Raw genomic sequence first — 8,922 nt, 5'->3', positions numbered from 1 at the left:
GCCGATCCACTGTGTGGGGATCTTTTAACCACCTCAATGAAGAGGGCTTGACTGGCCTCTGAGGAGATTACGGCACAAAAGAGAGCTAAACCCGTGTCACACACAAAAAAAAGATATTGGTTTAAAAAAAAGCTGTCTTATTCTCCGAGATGCTGTCACAACCGAACATGGGTATGAGGATATCGGTGTGCCAGGATTACACATACACAAAGTGCAGAGGTGTGGAAGTGTTGCTTGTGAACAGTGTATCAGCAGACGACACCCAGTAGGATGAGGCGGGAAGACTTCACCCAGCTGCAGAGGCCAACGGTCTGCCCTGGGGCAAGCAGCCAGCGACGCACAGAATCCTGGAGCCAAGATGAAGCGTGTCCAGAATCAACCAATCAGGCAAGGTCTTCTTGAAACAAGAAGATCAGTGCAGGTTTCCTTCAACAAACTCAGCAAAAGCCTCTCCCAGCACGGGAATCGCAAGGCAACCAATCAGGAGCAAGCAAAACAGCCAATCGGGAGCAGGTGCGTCTGTCCAGTGCGGAAGCTAGCAGAGGAATATTTTTTATTATACTGGAACACAGAACAGAGGATTCACAGGTAAGGACCCACTAGAGGCGAGGGGCAAGTGGGGACAGCTCGAAGAATAGTCGGTGAGGAATGTCTTGAGTCGAAGAGAGAAGAGTCAGGACTAGACCCAACAGCTAAGCTTGGAAGCAGACGGAAACAGCAACACAAAAATCAGGAGAACACTCAGTCGTCCGGCTGGCAAGCTAGCTGCATCTTGCATTCTTGATGTTGATTGGCGGCTGGCAGAAGCTGGAGGCGTGGTCAAGGGAGGCTAGCTTCTTCATTGGTCAGGTGTCGTTAAACTGTGAGTCAGGAGTTACATCATTTCTTCAGTGTTGGAGGCATTCCTTATGTTGTGCAGTTGTTGGGAGGAAACGATGAGTAGTCTTGTAATCTTGGGTCGAAATGCTGGGTCGGCTTGTAACTGGTCAAAGGTCATCTTGAGTGCTGTGAAGGAGCAATGGGTTCCTTTACGATTTGTAAACTTGACTGTTCTGTCGTGTAATTTCTCGTACAAAGTGTCGACATTCATGGTGGGTTCTTGGTCAGGAGTCGTATAAAAAGTTATATCTTTCCAGTGCAGGTATTGATCTCGGTGTTGGTCTTCTGTATTAATACGTCGAGTGATGACTGGTGAGGTTTTTGTTGGTGGATTATACTGGTCCCTGAGAGCAAAACTATATATATATATACATTAAATCATCCAGAAAGAAAATATCAAGCAAAATAATATAAAATAATATTTTTCAGTAATCGAGGTCGTTTTATAAATAAATATTCAAGGTATTGTTTTCCAAGTTGACACACCTAATATAACAATAGCTGATATAAAATTAAAATATGTTTTTCTCACAGTATACATAAGTATACATATATATTCTTGACTCTACTGAAGCTGTGTTGAGACCCTATCTATCCGAGAACATAAAAGGGATCCAGCAGCGTATTGTGAATATCACAGTAGTAGGTTCACACTGTGCTACTGTGCTGAACCTACTACTCTGGCATAAGTATTACTCAGAAATAAACACAAAATTTTGGCTATTTCTAATTGTAAATAATACATAAAATTAATTTCTAATATTCTATAAATTGTTATTATTATTATTTTTTTTTTTTTTTTTTTTTTTTTTTTTTTTTTTTTTTTTTTTTTTTTTTTTTTTATTATTATCACACCAGCCGATTCCCACCAAGGCAGGGTGGCCCGAAAAAGAAAAACTTTCACCATCATTCACTCCATCACTGTCTTGCCAGAAGGGTGCTTTACACTACAGTTTTTAAACTGCAACATTAACACCCCTCCTTCAGAGTGCAGGCACTGTACTTCCCATCTCCAGGACTCAAGTCCGGCCTGCCGGTTTCCCTGAATCCCTTCATAAATGTTACTTTGCTCACACTCCAACAGCACGTCAAGTATTAAAAACCATTTGTCTCCATTCACTCCTATCAAACACGCTCACGCATGCCTGCTGGAAGTCCAAGCCCCTCGCACACAAAACCTCCTTTACCCCCTCCCTCCAACCCTTCCTAGGCCGACCCCTACCCCGCCTTCCTTCCACTACAGACTGATACACTCTTGAAGTCATTCTGTTTCGCTCCATTCTCTCTACATGTCCGAACCACCTCAACAACCCTTCCTCAGCCCTCTGGACAACAGTTTTGGTAATCCCGCACCTCCTCCTAACTTCCAAACTACGAATTCTCTGCATTATATTCACACCACACATTGCCCTCAGACATGACATCTCCACTGCCTCCAGCCTTCTCCTCGCTGCAACATTCATCACCCACGCTTCACACCCATATAAGAGCGTTGGTAAAACTATACTCTCATACATTCCCCTCTTTGCCTCCAAGGACAAAGTTCTTTGTCTCCACAGACTCCTAAGTGCACCACTCACTCTTTTTCCCTCATCAATTCTATGATTCACCTCATCTTTCATAGACCCATCCGCTGACACGTCCACTCCCAAATATCTGAATACGTTCACCTCCTCCATACTCTCTCCCTCCAATCTGATATTCAATCTTTCATCACCTAATCTTTTTGTTTTCCTCATAACCTTACTCTTTCCTGTATTCACTTTTAATTTTCTTCTTTTGCACACCCTACCAAATTCATCCACCAATCTCTGCAACTTCTCTTCAGAATCTCCCAAGAGCACAGTGTCATCAGCAAAGAGCAGCTGTGACAACTCCCACTTTGTGTGTGATTCTTTATCTTTTAACTCCACGCCTCTTGCCAAGACCCTCGCATTTACTTCTCTTACAACCCCATCTATAAATATATTAAACAACCACGGTGACATCACACATCCTTGTCTAAGGCCTACTTTTACTGGGAAAAAATTTCCCTCTTTCCTACATACTCTAACTTGAGCCTCACTATCCTCGTAAAAACTCTTCACTGCTTTCAGTAACCTACCTCCTACACCATACACTTGCAACATCTGCCACATTGCCCCCCTATCCACCCTGTCATATGCCTTTTCCAAATCCATAAATGCCACAAAGACCTCTTTAGCCTTATCTAAATACTGTTCACTTATATGTTTCACTGTAAACACCTGGTCCACACACCCCCTACCTTTCCTAAAGCCTCCTTGTTCATCTGCTATCCTATTCTCCGTCTTACTCTTAATTCTTTCAATTATAAATCTACCATACACTTTACCAGGTACACTCAACAGACTTATCCCCCTATAATTTTTGCACTCTCTTTTATCCCCTTTGCCTTTATACAAAGGAACTATGCATGCTCTCTGCCAATCCCTAGGTACCTTACCCTCTTCCATACATTTATTAAATAATTGCACCAACCACTCCAAAACTATATCCCCACCTGCTTTTAACATTTCTATCTTTATCCCATCAATCCCGGCTGCCTTACCCCCTTTCATTTTACCTACTGCCTCACGAACTTCCCCCACACTCACAACTGGCTCTTCCTCACTCCTACAAGATGTTATTCCTCCTTGCCCTATACACGAAATCACAGCTTCCCTATCTTCATCAACATTTAACAATTCCTCAAAATATTCCTTCCATCTTCCCAATACCTCTAACTCTCCATTTAATAACTCTCCTCTCCTATTTTTAACTGACAAATCCATTTGTTCTCTAGGCTTTCTTAACTTGTTAATCTCACTCCAAAACTTTTTCTTATTTTCAACAAAATTTGTTGATAACATCTCACCCTATAAATTGTATACATTTCAAAACAAGAGAGGAATTTTATCTTGCGCATAACTTTAAAAATAAAAGCAACAGATATTTTTACTTAATTCACTTGTACGTCAGTTCTATTCTTCTTTGAGATATAATTTTTTTTTTGATCTCATACAATGAGCCTCTTTGCTTCAGCTCTGCACCAGTACACTTTTTTTTCAATAGAGAGTAAACTCAGGCCGCTTATTCTTTCCAGGTATTTATTCGTTTCAGGTCGGAAAATGTAAACGTCACCAGCCCCAGATTTCGACCTGACTTAATTTTTGTTTTTGAGTTTGTAGTACTATTAGATTTGAAAAATTACGACCAGATTATATCATTCTGCAAGAACAAAATTATTATAAAGACATTCAGCTTCAGTTAATGAATTTTGGACGAATTTATACGTACTTCTCACCTCGAAAATGAACACAGGATGTGTGCTAGTTGGATGTTGCTTATCCTTCGTCCCTTATTTTTGTCACTCTCCCATTATCCCGCCATCCACCCAGTGCCATATCATGATACAACTAGCTGTGGGGTGTGCAGTGTTGTTTCAGAACAACAGCCATAATATTTCATAACAGGGGACAGAAAAAAATTAGTTTCCCATTATGATCCATGATTATATTATTGATGAATTTACTGTCTTTTGTGGGTGTGTAGCGCTCACCTAGAACACGTAGAATATACGCCCCTGATAGGAATCCCAACCATGTGTATGTGATTGCAATAAGGGAGTTTACTCTAGTGGTTTTCAACCAGGGTGCTGTGACACACTGGTGTACCACTCAGTGCCCAGGGGTGCCCCAAGATTATTAGTAATTTTCACTAGCTTCATAGTCTTAATTAAAATACCAAATTTTTTTGGCTAGTATTTGTTGTATAATTAACTCCTACAGAAGAGCTGTTATATTTTTTAAGCATATGTCATTAAAAATAAACTCGTATAGTATAATAGTAAATACATGATTAATATTAAGTTAAAAGGCATTACAATGGGAAAGTAAATTTATATAATAGTCACCGTTTGCTTTTGGTTTACGATCATTATTTTCTTTGTTTACAATTACACAGTTTATAACGTCCATTACATGATTGGTTATCGTCAGTTTACGTGTTGACTTCTCAGGGAGATGGAACGAGTTTCTTATTCTGCTAGAACTTCAGACTTTGTAAATTGCCCTTTAACATACGGAAAATTTTTCAAAAAGAAAAAGACATGAAGATGATTGAGATGAGGGAGAAAAGGAAGACAGAGGTGGAAATTTGAGCGAAAAAGAAAGAACAATTCCCACTTCCAGTAAAACTTGTGTGATTATAAGAACGAATAGACGTCTGTAAATCTGGGATTTACTTGTAGTGATCAAGTTAATCCTACTCCAGAATGTGATATTTATGGTGATAACCTGGACAATGAAGCCATGGTAACCAAATTAAAGACATTTCACCTTGAAACATGATCATCTTACTAACAAGCCTTGATCATACTTTAATGAGTGAAGACGACAGTGTGTGATATTTTCTAAAGCAGTCAAAGTTTCTAATGGTATAAACCTTGGTAATAAATACCGACAAGTTGGTTTAGAAAGACACGTAAGCAAACACTATAACATATTTATTAGAAAACGTTTCGGTCCTGGGACCTTGATCACTTCTAACATACAGAGGTAGAAAGACATTATATATATAGGCGGAGAGTGAGATGTGACGCACGTGACCTGAGGAATGTCATAAGAACTTAAGAATGGAGGAACACTGTAGAAGGCCTACTGGCCCATGCGAGGCAGGTCCTTATCAAAACAACCTCTGCCTATGATGAGGACGGGTAGACGATGAAATCATGTGACTCCTGTGTTGTTGGGTTGGTGCTGCTTAAGTATCATGTATGCCAATGTTTTTGAAATTTTGTAGTTTCCACTGTTGCGTTCTATAGTGTCGGTGACGGTGACTAGTGAGGCTTCTAGGCACCGTCGGCGTCTGAGGTCTGGTTCGGTGGGAACGAGTTGTGCCTCGTTCCAGTTCATCAAATGCCCCGTGGAGTCTCTGTGGAGGACACAGGCGTACCTTACATCGTCTCTGTTAGAGGCATTTCGATGCTCATTCAGGCGGACTGCAAGATCTCTGCCTGTCTCGCCTACATATTTCTTGGGACAGAACCCACAGGGGATAGTGTAGACGCCTGCTGTAGAAGTTAGAGGTGTGGGGCTGCGTTTAGTAGTGAGGTCTTTGATAGAGGATGTGTTTATGGTGGAAACGTTGATGTTACTCATAGCAAGTGCCCGGCGAGTATTCGTGGCAACATCGCCACATGGGAGTACTATGAACTGTTTAGGGGGCTGTTCCATGGGCGGTTTGTTGAGGATAGCTTGTGCCTTGAGTCTGCAATCTCGGATGAAGAAAGATGGGAACTGAAGACGTGTAAAGGCTTGTGTTATGTAAGTGCATTCTTCTTCTAGAAAACAAGGGCTGGAGATGCGAAGAGCTCTCAAGAAGAAGCCAATGAGGACTCCTCTCTTAGTGCGGGTATCTTGGTGTGAATAAAAGTGTATAAGATCGTCCTTGTTGGTAGGTTTTCTATACACTTTGAAGAGAAGTTTGTCACTGTCGGGAGATCTGCACAGTAGAACGTCGAGGAAAGGAAGTTTGCCATCATTTTCGAGTTCAAGTGTAAACTTTATTGATGGTTCAACTGCATTGATCTTGTTGAGAACAAGGCAAAAAACTACTTAAACTTTTACCAGGTCAACCGAAACCAGCACGCCTGTATGGCCTTCCTAAGACACACAAACCTGGCATCCCACTACGGCCTATCACTTCGGGCATAGGGAGTGCACCACACAGACTAGCCAGCCACCTTGCCAAATACCTTTCAGCGCTTCTGGGCACTATCAGTCAAGCCCACCTCAAACACTCAGGTGACCTTCTCTCCCGAATTTCCAACCTGAATGTCAAAAACAAAAGCATGGCTTCCTTCGATGTCACAGCCCTCTTTACCAACGTTCCTACTGACGCTGCAATCAACATTCTGAGACAGAGGCTCACTGAAAACCACGACCTCCCTTTACCTCTTCTAGATTTCATCAATCTAGTGGAACTGTGTGTTAATTTCAACTTCTTCAAGTATCAGGACAACTGTTACAAACAATGCTTTGGGATGGCAATGGGCAGCCCGCTCAGTGCTGTGCTTGCCAACCTCTTCATGGAAAACTTGGAGACAGAGAAATTCAGCACCCTCATTCCCAACACCGTTACCTGGCTAAGATACGTTGATGATATATTGGTTTTCTATCCGAGACGTCTCAATATCCAGGCCCTTCTCAACAAGATCAATGCAGTTGAACCATCAATAAAGTTTACACTTGAACTCGAAAATGATGGCAAACTTCCTTTCCTCGACGTTCTACTGTGCAGATCTCCCGACAGTGACAAACTTCTCTTCAAAGTGTATAGAAAACCTACCAACAAGGACGATCTTATACACTTTTATTCACACCAAGATACCCGCACTAAGAGAGGAGTCCTCATTGGCTTCTTCTTGAGAGCTCTTCGCATCTCCAGCCCTTGTTTTCTAGAAGAAGAATGCACTTACATAACACAAGCCTTTACACGTCTTCAGTTCCCATCTTTCTTCATCCGAGATTGCAGACTCAAGGCACAAGCTATCCTCAACAAACCGCCCATGGAACAGCCCCCTAAACAGTTCATAGTACTCCCATGTGGCGATGTTGCCACGAATACTCGCCGGGCACTTGCTATGAGTAACATCAACGTTTCCACCATAAACACATCCTCTATCAAAGACCTCACTACTAAACGCAGCCCCACACCTCTAACTTCTACAGCAGGCGTCTACACTATCCCCTGTGGGTTCTGTCCCAAGAAATATGTAGGCGAGACAGGCAGAGATCTTGCAGTCCGCCTGAATGAGCATCGAAATGCCTCTAACAGAGACGATGTAAGGTACGCCTGTGTCCTCCACAGAGACTCCACGGGGCATTTGATGAACTGGAACGAGGCACAACTCGTTCTCACCGAACCAGACCTCAGACGCCGACGGTGCCTAGAAGCCTCACTAATCACCGTCACCGACACTATAGAACGCAACAGTGGAAACTACAAAATTTCAAAAACATTGGCATACATGATACTTAAGCAGCACCAACCCAACAACACAGGAGTCACATGATTTCATCGTCTACCCGTCCTCATCATAGGCAGAGGTTGTTTTGATAAGGACCTGCCTCGCATGGGCCAGTAGGCCTTCTACAGTGTTCCTCCATTCTTATGTTCTTATGACATTCCTCAGGTCACGTGCGTCACATCTCACTCTCCGCCTATATATATAATGTCTTTCTACCTCTGTATGTTAGAAGTGATCAAGGTCCCAGGACCGAAACGTTTTCTAATAAATATGTTATAGTGTTTGCTTACGTGTCTTTCTAAACCAAAGTTTCTAATAAATCTCAAAAGACCAGCTACTTAGTAGCAGAAATTACTCGCTAAAAATATGAAGCCTCATACAGAAGCAGACACACTTATTCTCCCTTCCTGCAGTGCCATAGTAAAAACTACGTTTGGCAGTGACGCATAAAACGAAGTTAAAAAGATTCCACTCTCAGATAATACCATTAGCAAACAGATACATGGTATGTCAGCAGACATTAAAGAAAATGTGTGCGCCTCTGTAAAAGAGAGTGAAATTTGTGCTTTCCAAGTAGATGACTCTACAGATATTGTAGGGAAGGCTCAACTATTAGTATTCATTTGCTACATTGCTAATTCTAATTAATAAACAGGTTTTTTGGTTGCAAAGAGCTTGAAGAAACAACAACAGGTCAAGACATAATCACTACGTTAAGTAGGTACTTGTAGCTGTTGGGTTTTCCTGGAAATCCTGTGCACGAATTCGTACAGACGATGCTCCATCAGTGGTTAGTTTAATGAAAGGATTTGTATCATCGTGAGTTGCTGGTTACAAGAACAATCGCCAGTAAGTTAAAAACTGTACTAGACAAAGTGGTAAAAATGGTGAACTACGAATGTTTAGCAAACTATGTGAAAAAGTTGGAGGAAAGCATGTGAAATGTGAATCATCTGCACACGCAGGCAAGATGGCTATCGAGAGTATGAACTAAGGATGAGTAGCTTTTTTGT

Source organism: Cherax quadricarinatus, chromosome 1 (assembly GCF_038502225.1).
Source record: "Cherax quadricarinatus isolate ZL_2023a chromosome 1, ASM3850222v1, whole genome shotgun sequence".
NCBI classification, from domain to species: domain Eukaryota; kingdom Metazoa; phylum Arthropoda; class Malacostraca; order Decapoda; family Parastacidae; genus Cherax; species Cherax quadricarinatus.
Note: the sequence above shows the minus strand (reverse complement) of the source record.